General features: G+C 33.0%; 1 protein-coding gene and 1 long non-coding RNA gene across 3 annotated transcripts in view; one reads left to right on the forward strand and one right to left on the reverse strand.

The window, feature by feature from the left end:
* The window catches only part of LOC114317346 (uncharacterized), a 231,032-nt gene that overhangs the window by 161,374 nt on the left and 56,715 nt on the right, over nucleotides 1-12,943 (forward strand). The window lies entirely within an intron of this gene.
* LOC145795514 (uncharacterized) lies at nucleotides 1,359-12,771 on the reverse strand. 2 transcript variants are annotated; one of them, XR_014336576.1, is made up of 7 exons: nucleotides 12,562-12,771; nucleotides 10,860-10,908; nucleotides 9,975-10,701; nucleotides 6,309-6,418; nucleotides 6,120-6,199; nucleotides 1,803-1,895; nucleotides 1,359-1,552 (listed from the first exon to the last, which is right to left on the reverse strand). It is a non-coding gene; the product is annotated as an uncharacterized LOC145795514 (long non-coding RNA). The 2 variants fall into 2 exon arrangements; XR_014336575.1 differs by lacking the exon at nucleotides 12,562-12,771 and having other exon boundaries at nucleotides 10,860-10,970.

Genomic DNA, 12,943 nt, shown 5'->3' on the forward strand with positions numbered 1-12,943 from the left:
GAGTAGTGCTCCTTTAACCAAAAAGTTAAGACTTTATTTTTCAAGTTTAATGATATAGTGCTCTATTAAAATATTGATAAATTACAAATACACCTCTTGAAATTTGCTTAAAATACACTACAACAAATTTGGGATTTAAAGACGAAACAAATTTGTCCCAAAATATATATATTTCGTCACCCAAACAAATTTGTCCCAAAATATATATATTTCGTCACCCGTTTTGTCGCCAAAGCCTCGTTGCTAAAGGGTCGTAGAGACGAAAAAACAATTTCGTCATTGAAAATGATAAATTTGTGACGAATTTTTTTGTCTCCAATACGCTCTGTTGGGAACATACTTGTAAGTAATTAGCGACAAAATATTTTGTCATTAAAGGAAGAAATTAGAGACAAAAGTATTTCATCATAAATATAAGAAATAGAGACGAAATAATTTTGTCACACTTAATATAAACGAAGACGAAATTCTTTTGTCAAAGAAGCTACCAATAGAGATAAAAACAAATTCATCATTAAAAATGATAAATTTGTGACCAATTTTTTTGTCTCTAATACACTCTGTTGGAAACATACTTGTAAGTAATTAGCGACAAAATATTTTGTCATTAAAGGAAGAAATTAGAGACAAAAATATTTTGTCATAAATATAAGAAATAGAGACGAAATAATTTTGTCACGTTTAATATAAACGAAGACAAAAAAATTTTGTCAAAGAAGCTACCAATAGAGACAAAAACAAATTCATCATTAAAAATGATAAATTTGTGACAAATTTTTTTTTCTCAAATACACTCTGTTGGGAACATACTTGTAAGTAATTAGCGACAAAATATTTTGTCATTAAAGGAGAAATTAGAGACAAAAGTATTTCGTCATAAATATAAGAAATAGAGACGAAATAATTTTGTCACGCTTAATATAAACGAAGACGAAATTTTTTTGTCAAAGAAGCTACCAATAGAGACAAAAACAAATTCATCATTAAAAATGATAAAATAATGTCAAAAAAATTCGTCACACATTGAGGATAATAGTGACAAAATGTGACAATATTTTTTGTCACGACAAATGCATTTAGTGACGAAATAAAAAATTCATAACAAAATTAATCATCCACCTAAGCGAAATAAGAGACAAAAGAACCTTCTTTAGGGATGGAAAATTTTGTCAATAATTTCATAATATTTTTTTCCATATTATATACCTATTTTATCAAAATCTAAATTTTAGTTCAACAAATATAACCCTGTTCATGTTGAAACCTGTTGAATATAACAATTCCATCACAACTTAACCTAACCTGTTATCAACACATTTACGAATTAACAAAATGAAAATATCCATTCATCATCACAAATAATTTCATCATAATACAATAAAATAGTGAAATATCCACAAAATATCCAAAAGTTATAACTTGTTCAATTTTACCAAAAATCCAACAATAACTAGTGCAACTCCACAAAGTATGTGTATCCTTATCAAACAAAAATGAACATTCAAGCAAATTAGATCATTGTTGCACGTCAAAAATGCCACTCCAATCCAATCTGCAAAAAAAATAAATTAAAAGCTTTAGGAATTAATTAATTATACAAAAGATTAAAAACATTAGTAATTCATCAATTTACAATTAGATCAATTATACAATTTACCCCTCTAACAGACTTTTTTTTCGAGATTATGAGAACAAAAAATTAATTTTAAGGCTAATTCACAAATGGTGCATCCCATTAATATGCCATAAGTTTATATAACTTATATTGGTCCATTTAATTCTTAAAGTGCAAGGATATGTACCAATTTTTCTACTCTAACAGGGATTGACCTAGAACCACACCTGTGTTTTGTATACATCCTTTCTTTGTTCGCGATGTTACCCTTTGATTGCTCCTATAAGAAAGAATGACCAATATAATAATGAAATGTATCATTAGTAAGACAAATATGTTAGCTTTTGATTGTTCTTGTAAGGAAGAACGAACCAATATAACAATGAAATGTATCACTAGTAAAACAAATTTAATGCTTGATAATAAAGAATTGCATTGTTCATATCTATCCTTTTCCTATATATCATTTCAACTTAAAAGATGTTTCAAATTATTCACTAGTTTCATTCAATTCTTTGAAATATAGATTAGAGGACTTGTTGAGATTTCATTATAAGATGATTTTTCTGGGTGAAAAAAGAAAAACGAGTAATTTACACCGTTCACAATTAGGGGGCATATAAGCATGGGCAAGATAGATTGTGAAAAAATCCATTTACATTTCACAAGATATGGAACAATTACTGATACCAAACTCATATCCCTTTCTTTCTTCCACAACTATATCAAATCTAAAGTTCTGTCTTAATACCCTGTATTAGTTACTCAGCTAGTTGCTTACCATTATCATGAAACTTCAGACCAAACTCAAGAACAAACAGAAAATACAATCATAGAAACTGAAATCTTAGTTTTTTATTCTATGATGTGAAAGATGCATTTTAAGGAATCATAAATTAATCTCCTATTATGTGAGCCTTCCAATCCATGTTTAATAGTTTCCCTTTCTCATTTTGCCACTTATTTGGTTTTTTATTATGTTTCACTTACATGCTTAGAGGATAAGGAAAAAAGAACACATGGAATTTCACAGCAAATTGATTGTGTTCTTTCTAGTTTTTTTGAAATCTCTCCCTATTCTAATCAAATTTTATCTAAGTTACAAGCAAAAGAATATGAAGTTGCTACAATTCATCCAAATTAATAGCTCTCTGTTGATCTTCTACCTCAATGCTTTCTGAGAGGCCTCATCACAAAATATACACAAAAGTAAAATGACACTACTACAAAAACACATAAAAATCACACTTTTTTTGTGTGATGTATGTTATTTAATCACACCTTTTAGATTTGTTAAAGTGTGATCTTTGGGAGTGTGATTAAAAGGGGTCATTTTTAATCACATATTTTAAGTGTGATTAATAACATTTAGATCACACCTTTTAAGTATGATTAAAAATATTTAGATCACATATTTTAAGTGTGATTAAAAATATTTAGATCATAGCTTTTAAGTGTGATTAAAAATATTTAGATCACACATTTTAAGTGTGATTAATAACATTTAGATCACACCTTTTAAGTGTGATTAAAAATATTTAGATCGCATCTTTTAAGTGTGATTAATAATATTTATATAGCGACCCCGGTCTTTTTCCATTTGATTATTGTATCCGGACTTGGGTTCCGTTTATGCTGTCATTGTATAATTGTTGTTGTCATCCTTTATTTTCTCATTTGGAGTTATAGGATGTGTTGGGCAGGTTTGTTTCAGAATGGTTGGGTTCGTAAACCAAGTGTTGCTGTCCGACCCCGGTCTTTTTCCATTTGATTACTGTATCCGGACTTGGGTTCCGTTTATGCTGTCATTGTATAATTGTTGTTGTCATCCTTTATTTTCTCATTTGGAGTTATAGGATGTGTTGGGCAGGTTTGTTTCAGAATGGTTGGGTTCGTAAACCAAGTGTTGCTGTCCAGGTTTTGGGTTGGTCGCTCGAGCCAGGGTTTGGTCGCTCGAGCGAGGTTTGTTTTTGTGTCTTCTGGCTCGATCCAGCTTTGCTTCGCTCGAGCGAGCGATTGCGTCCAGTATAGACCTGAGGGCAGTGCTTATTCGCTCGAGCGAGATTTTCTTCGCTCGAGCGAGCGAGGTGTTTGTTTTCGAGTTCCTTGCTCGAGCGAGCATTCTGTCGCTCGAGCGTGCTTCTGGGTTGCAGACCTGAAGCATTGTATTCTTGGCTCGAGCGAGCTTTTATTCGCTCGAGCGAGTATTGATTGTGTCTGGTCGCTCGAGCGACCAAGTCTTCGCTCGAGCAAGCCTGTCCAGTTTTAATAGGCAGCAGCGGGATTTTCATCAGTTTTTTTATCCTCTTTTTGATTCCAAAACCCTAGGTCCGACTTTTCTCTCCCTCTACTCACCTTCTCTCTTAGGTTTGATCTACTTAGAGTGAGTTTCTACCTTAGATCCTTTATTAAAAAGATAGAGTGAGTCGAGGGCTTTCATTTAATCTGAACATTTGGTGATTTGGAGCACATTGGTATTTGGGTATTCATCTCTGTCTTCTCCATCTGGGTTATCTTCTTTGAGGTAGGGATTTCCTACTCCATTTTATGAGTTTTGTTCTAAGTTTTGGTATATTGATATGTTGGGGTTACTTTGATAATTTTGGGAAAAACCCTAGCTGTATTAATTAATTAATTTGTATAAGTAATTTAAGGGAATTGAGGAATTCATTGATTAAATGGTGTAGTTGGATATTTTAAATCACTCACCTATTGAATTGTTGTTATATTTATTTCCAAGTTTAGAAATAACTATTTTGGGCTATCGGTGGAGGATAGTCATGATTGTTGTAGACACTGCATGTGGATTAGGGATAACTGAAACTAATCATAGATTAAGTTATAAATTTTGACTGTTGAATTAATACAGACATTGTGTGTATTGATTGTGTGTTGTATATGTTATGTGTTTACATACATTGTTTTGTGTGGGAGGAGATAGGGGATGTACTCCACGGTTTAGGGGAAGATAGGGGATGGACCTCTAAACCGGATTTTTGTTTGGGAGGAGATAGGGGATGGACTCCATTAGCATCACTTTTATGTGTGCTTATTTATATTGAAGTGTTTTTATTGATACAGCACTAAAATGTGTATCAAACTGAAAGTATGAAGTGTTTTGATTTGAGCCTGAGTCTCATTTGTTTGTTGACATTGGAAGAATGTGAATATGATATATATATAGTTCACTATTGTAAGTTTGGCTAGGTTCTAAGCCATATTGATAATGTTGGAAAGTAAAACGTATCTTAGACATTAGTGTCATGAGATTGTATAATGATGTAATTGATTATCTTGGTTAACCATCTATTGAATGCTATTGCTTTATTCAATGCTTATATTTGGTTTAGTATTTTTCTACTGGGCTGTGGCTCACCCTTTATGGGAACATCATTTTCAGGTCCAGGTGATAAGCTACCTCCAAGGACTTAGCTTGGAAGGATTTGGCTTTTGGATGTTGAAGACCATCTTTAGTTATTTGTTTTTATTTGATAAATAATCAAGCCTAGGGCTTTCTTTGTATTTGAGTTAGAACTCATATTTTGTGTCCAAGTGTTGGCTTGGAAAGATGTAAGCCCACAGGGCATTTAATTTGATGTTACATGTAATGTTTTTTATTTAGTAATACTCTGATGAATGAATTAATAAATTGTTTTCTTTAATTATTGCATGTCAATGATATACATATAATGGGTTTATTTTGAGGGCGTTACAATTTAGATCACACATTTTAAGTGAGATTAATAACATTTAGATCACACATTTTAAGTGTGATTAAAAATATTTAGATCACATCTTTTACAGATTTTAAGTGTGATTAATATCTAATAAAACATGTGATTAATAATCAGATAAGATCACACGTTATATGTATTTGAAGAATGTAATGCGCACTATATACTATATTTTGAATCACAACCATATATTGAATGGAATAACGTCATATATTTCATAAATGAAAGTTAAATGTTTAAAAGTATATATAAAAAATTAATAAAAAGTTTTTAACTGTGCTTACATATATTAAAAAATAAAAAAACTTGAAAAAATGAAATTGTTGAATTCTTTGACCATATTTTGCATTTCTCCAAGAAATTTCTGACTTGAAAAATAAAAAACACAAATTAATTCAGAAACCACTAGAAGCATATGAATAAACTTAATATTTTTTGTAGAGATTGTTCTTGTCTTACAAAAGACAAAATCGAGCATTTTCTCATCACACTGACTCGTCATCTACTGCATCAATAGAAAATGAATAATAACTTTGATTATTATTAGTATAAAATGTTTGGATTACCATATATAAATATGACATATATATAGAATCAATAAATCCAAAATGAAAATCTTCAATGTATGAGCATATATTTTAAAGTCATAAAACCAAATATACATAGAATCAACAAATCTAAAATGAAATCTTGAAGTGATTATATATTCCTTACCAACTAAAGAAATTGTTGATTAGCAATTTAAATAACGGAAGTTATATCATACTTACATTGGATTTCAACTCATATTCTTTAGTACGAAATTAATCCATTCAACTCGCACTTCATCAAGTTCGGTTTCCGTGTAAGTCTTTTTTCCATTGAATTGCAAGAGTTTATTTACAAACAATTAGATAATATGAAGAAGATGCACAAGTATCATGAATATAATAGTAATAAAAGTATAGAATTTATCTCACATTTTGTTTTCCAGCTGTTTTATTGTCACTCTGATCAGAGTAGGGGACATACTGCTGAGTTTGGTGATCATAAGAATACCAAACCCCATTGTTACCATCATAATATAATCCTGCACATTTATAAAAAAAATAAAAATAAAAATAATAATATAATCCTGCAAAACACAAGAATAAATAAATAAATAAAACATTGATCTTCATCAGAAACTAGACCAAATTCTATTTGGTCTACTCCACTAGCACTAGTACCCGTCCAGTTCATTAGCAGCAAAATAAAGCATGCTTGCATAAAAATAGAATACATGTTATCATAGATATGCTTCACCTGATCATGGCATTAAAAATAAAAAAAAAATATTAATACTTTATGTTACATATTTGTTTACCATTAACCCAATTTTAACTAACAAACCATGCCTTCATTGATTAGTATTGTTTTGAATTTTCAGACTATAAAACAGAATATGAAGATATACGAATATTTCACAAGTTTTCTCACAATTATAAAACAACAAGAAGATGTTGAAATCAAAACAATAATGACATTTTCTATCTGAGAAGTTGCGAATGTCAATATAAAATATCATCAATTCACTCTGTTTATGACAATATCATGGAGTTGGGGGGTTTAAGGCTTCTTGTGGCCATGACTCCATATGTTCATGAGAAATGACATCTGTGAATGAACCGACAATAAATACACAAGAAGAAATTGGTAGGAGTAAATATTTTTTATAAAACAAAAATATTAATTATTTTCAAGAAATATTCCTCATGAAAACTTTTGTATATCTCCACAAATTAACCCTCCGTAAACCTCAAAATTTGGAAGAAAGATCCCCCATCAGTATATTGGATAGGTTTGTTAGCAGCACCCAACAAATACTGCTCTCAAAGTTGTATAATTCTATTGAGTGATGTCTCTCCTCTCATCTCTCTGAATAGTGTAGAAATATCGGGGCTCTGCTCAAAATTTCAAATATAAAAAACCTTGTAACAATTACTAAAATTATATTTTCTTAAAATAATCCATACTGAAAACCATCAACAAATGCAGAGCAATCCAAGCCAACCATAAACTCCAAAATAGAAATGCTGTCACAATGTAATGGTCAGTTGACAGCAGAAATCCAAACCAGAGGCCCTTTAAAAATTGAACGCCACCACAAGACCAATGATTAATGAAACTAATTATTTGATGCACACTGAATAAGATTGTTAAAGATTTAGGATGCCATACTAGTGCACCAGTCCAATTGCATGTGAAACACATATCAGAACTTTCACTTATAGAACACAACATTGATATCACGGGGGCTATGGCTCACATGATACAACACTTGCAACATTTGCCTATATTATGCATAAACATAAAATCAAGACAGCTTTTATAGTAACAATGAGGAAAACAACAACTAAAATGTTATTGCAATCCCGGGTTTTACCCCTTGTTGTGCAGTGATCCGGACTTAGGTTCCATGGGGTTGATTATTGTATTTATGTCGTTTGCATCCTCTACTCTTTATTTATGAGTCTTGGGTTATGTTGGGAAGGTTTGGAACAAGTTGGTCAAGCTTAGGAACCAAGTCTAGTTGTCCAGATTTTGGCTTGTCCGCTCGAGCGGGGGTTTTGGCGCTCGAGCGGGGAAATCACCCATCCAGTTTGTCGCCTGCAGTGTTGGACGCTCGAGCGGGGGATTGGACGCTCGAGCGGGAGTTCGTGAGTGACGCTCGAGCGGGGAGTTGGACGCTCGAGCGGGGCGACTGGTATAAAGTTCCTAGATTCAGCTTTTTGGCTCACTTTTTCACACCCGTTTCTCTCTCTTACTTTTCCAAAAAGCCATTTGAGAGCTTCTCTCTCTAAAACCATAACTTCTCTCTAAGTATTGATCTAGCTAGGGTGTTTTCCTCACCTTTGGTCTTTACAAAAGTTGGGTTGATCGTCGAGGGCTTTACTTTGATCCGAAAATTTCGAGTTTTGGAGCACGTTGGGTTTCGTCATCTTCTTTCCTTGAGCTCCGAATTTGAGGTAGGGATGTCCTACTCCTCATGGATTTTGTCTTTAAATTTTAGCATTTTGATATATTGGGTGTTGTTGGGTAATTTTGAGAAAGTTTGGGGCCTTTGTGCAATTTTACAAAAGTTGGGGTTTTAATTATATAAACCTATATGCAAGTTAGGCATAGAGAAATGAGATTAATGTTGGAACAGTGATGGAAATGGAACCTTAGGGCTGTCTTGTGAATTATGGCTATTTGCCCTAAGTGGTTAAATTAATTAATGTATATAATTAATTAGAGAAAATAAGGAATTGAACTGAGAATGTTGAAATTGGGAATGTATGGGACTAAAGGGTGTAGTTGAGTCATTTATTGCTCACCTAGTTGAAATGTTGATATATTATCCATTTGTGCATTTATTTCCTGTTTAGAAATAATGGCTTTGGACTACCGGTGGAGGGTAGTGTTGATTGTTGTAGACAATGCATGATGATTAGGCAAACTAGAACTAATCAATTGGATGTGTCATAGAGTATGACAGTTGATAGAATACATTAACTTTATGTATTGATTGATTGGGTATATGATCAATGTGTTTATATGCATTATGTGTAGATGGTTGATAGAATACATTGACTTTATGTATTGATTGATTGCGTGTATGATTCTGTGTTTATATGCATTGCTTGTGTATGGGAGGAGATGGGGGATGTACTCCATGGTTTAGGGGAAGATGGGGGATGTACCTCTAAACCGGTTAATAGTTAAGGGAAGATGGGGGATGGACCCAGGGTTGCAGCTCATATGCTCTCCCATTGGAATGATGACACAGCTCATATGCTTATCTGTGGTAGTGTTGATATAGCTCATATGCTTATCTGTGGTAATGTTGATATAGCTCATATGCTTATCTGTGGTAGTAGTGATATAGCTCATATGCTTGTCTATTTGGGATGTTTGTTTAATTTGATATAGCACTAAAATGTATATCATCATCGTTTGTGAAGTATGGAAGTGGTTTATGTGTTTTTGATACAACACCAAAATGTGTATCCACCTTAAATTTTCGAAAGTGTTCTAGTGGTGAATTATAATCACATCAAAGGTTTTGGCCAGAGTACTGAGCCTTGTTTTCAAACTCAATGTTGAATAAGAAATGGAAAGTGAATTGTAATTTAGACTTGATTGTCATGGAGTTGTAATAAGATGTAAATGGATGTGTAAGTGTTGACCATGTATCTGTTGCTAATCTTTTAGTCATTGTTCATAGTTGGTTTAGTGTATTTCTACTGGGCTGTGGCTCACCCTTTATGGGACATCATTTTCAGGTACAGGTAGCGTGCCACCTCCAAGGACATAACTTGGGAGGATAGAGGCAGACAGATTTCACTTGTTGTTTAGCTTTCTTGATATATTACCTGTAAATTCAAGCCAAGGGCTTAAGATGTATTGAGTTAGTACTTTTCTTTTTGCAACCAAGTATGTACTTGGAAAGCTGTAAGCCCGTAGGACATTTATTTATGTTGATTAGCATGTAATATTCTCGTAAGAACTACTCTGACGAATAGAAGTGTGGTTGATTTCTCTTATATCTTGCATGTCTAATTGATGGGTTTTATGTATTATTTTGAGGGCGTTACAAATGTAGCTTCCAAATAAATAAATACCTGTATTTCCATCATAATAGAATCCAGAAGAAGCATCATAATAATAGCCAGATGCTTCATCCCAAACAAAGCCAGATTGTAATGAATAAGCATCCTTTGGACCTGCAACCTCTCCACCACTTGGTGTTGGAAATGTTTTAGTTGATTTTGATTATCTGTAACATTATAAACAAAATGTTTTAGTTGGTTTTCATGGACTCTTTACCCTTTCAATACTCAACTAACAGTTCCATGGTCCTAAACAAATTAATGAAGCTTTAATGGTTAGTATATGAAACAGGTTATATATCTAGACAGAATTACATAATCAAAATGTACTAACACTATTATAAGCCAAATGTTTAGGATAAATCATAATGAAAATGAAACCTTGTAGATGTTCTTCTTAGACAATCTGCAAAATAAAATAAAATTAGATCCATGCACCAATACTGCCACAAGCCTCTGCACATTTAAACATATAATTCCCACAAAACAATTTGTAGATTGCAGATATGAATTAGAAGGCATTACTCACAATCCCTTTTTAGATAGACCTTTCGATGAATTTAACTGCTGTGAATGGTGGTGTAAAAAAGACACATTGTTAGAGTTAAAGGCCAATTCATTGCTTCAATAGAATTTATAATATAAAGTTAACCTTTGTAGGCTTGTGACCATTGTCAACAAGCTCCCAACGCTCTTTATCTAAACGGAGCACTTCCACATCTCCATCATCATACAGTACCTTTAACACAAAATTGATCAGAGAAAATTATGTCAAAGAACCATATGAGATTACAATTATAACATTATTGATAAATAAATAAATAAAATGTGTATCTCCAAAACATGACTAACACAAGTATTAGAATAAAAAAATAGAACATGGAACGGTGCACTTACCACATATTTCTTATGTTCAGAGTCATAAGACTTCACTACTCCATAAAACCTGTTGATTTTAACAAGACACCATCAAGACACAATTCTTGCAGCAGCATGTATACACACAAGCATTTTGGAGTGCAAACCGCGTGTACAAAAAGTACACACTACTAAGGTAATCAAGGATTGTCATTCCCTAGATCAAGATTATGTGGTATGATTTTGAATAATTTATTAGCACATGGATATATATACACGCTAACAAGGCAATTTTCAAAAGCCATAAAACCAGCAGAGCCACAACAATATATACATATATATATTTACATTTGGAAATTATAAATATAAATTTTGATTTGATTCTCCCATTTTTTCTTTGTATGTCATGTTCGACAAATAGAAAATATAAATAAAGTAAAAAAAGATGATGAATGGGTTTGAGACTTGCATCCACATGTAATCCATCTCTAGACAGCCCACAAATTGATTTGGCTGATGAAAATTGGCAGTGTCAAAGCAATCAAAAGATGGTAGCTAAAGAGCAAACATGAGATCAATATATATAATTTTTTAATCATCATGACAACCCAAGCAACATCAGCCAAAGGCCACAAGACTGGGAGGTCAATGCAAGCAAGGGCCAAAGAGAATATGCCAGAAGCCCTTCTCCACTAGCCAGAGGTCATTGGCCTTGGGGTACACACCGCTGGGCAGAAGTCATCTTCACCAGTCACCCACGTTGGGATGTGCCAGTGCGACTGACAACTGGGTACAAGTCATCTTGGCCCATCACTAATATTGGGATGTGCGAGTGTAAAGTCAAATTTTCTTTCCATTCTGAATGTATCAAGCTTTTTATTTTTATTTTTACCACTTTGACCTTTCATTAAATGGCTTCCAAAATTAGAGTTTGGCCCCTGCCATTTTTGGTCTGTGTGAGTCTGATTCTCATACAGGGATGTCCTCACCAAGTCAGCAACATGTCAGGTTAAACTAAATTAACAGATGTTGGGGCATGTCTCCAGTGTTTGACACCTATCCGTGTCCAAAAATGTGTATATGTCACATATAGGGAAGTGTCCTTGCTTCCTTGCAGGAAAGACACAATTAGGAATGGAACAGAACTTATGAGTAGCTATTGATTAAGTCATAAACAAGGTCAACTATTTGAGATGACTCAATCAAAGGATTAAGAAAAGTTTTAATGTATGCCAAAGAATCCAATATGGATGGCATAGAAAACAGAGTGACAAACTGATCAAAAGTCGCAGACTCCTAGTAGTAGTAGACCACCCATGGCCCTAAACAGAGGAGTAGAATGGGAAACTTTCATGAAACTGAACTAAAGAAGAATTTGGTAAGGGGTCACTGTGTTCATGGGTACAAGAAAATAAAATTCATTTTCACAATCCAAGTGAAGAACAAAACTAAGCCATGGCCAACCCTGTAGACACTGGTGTTATTGAAAATATTTTTTCAAGTGTTGAACCTATGACTGAAAGGATATGACTCATCTCAATCTAACTACTTTTACCTGGAAAGGAAATTATCCAGAGCTTAATTTTAAACAGAAGATGGATACATAATAAATTAGAAATTTAAATATAATAGAGATTCCCAATTTCATAGACCTACACATCTCATGCTCCAACTTTATCTTTCTCACCTATTTTGTTAAAAAATGGCTTAATCTTGTTCTCTAAACCAACAAAATACTTACCGCTTGTCCACTGGCTACCAAACTTTTATTCTGCAATCAATTAGGTCCATTGTCTCACTTCCACCTTTCTTTGATGTGCACTGAGGAAACAAAGTAGCAGGTCAAGTGATTGCTTATGATGCTGTTTCTAATTCTAAATTCTTAGTAAGTAAGAGAACTTGAAATATTTTGAAAACCAGAAAGTTCTCACATCCATAATTTAAAAACAAAAACACACACCACTTCCCGCAATTGAAAATAAACTGAAATTATAATGTTGTACGTGCAAATCATTAGGCACAGAGTTTATATCATGAAATAATAGCCATCCATGATATAAACTCATAGTAGCTGGATTCAACTCCCTCACATCTATGTTCAATACTGAATCCACCGAACCAGT

Source organism: Camellia sinensis, chromosome 7 (assembly GCF_055761805.1).
Source record: "Camellia sinensis isolate YWXY chromosome 7, ASM5576180v1, whole genome shotgun sequence".
Taxonomy (NCBI): Eukaryota; Viridiplantae; Streptophyta; class Magnoliopsida; order Ericales; family Theaceae; genus Camellia; species Camellia sinensis.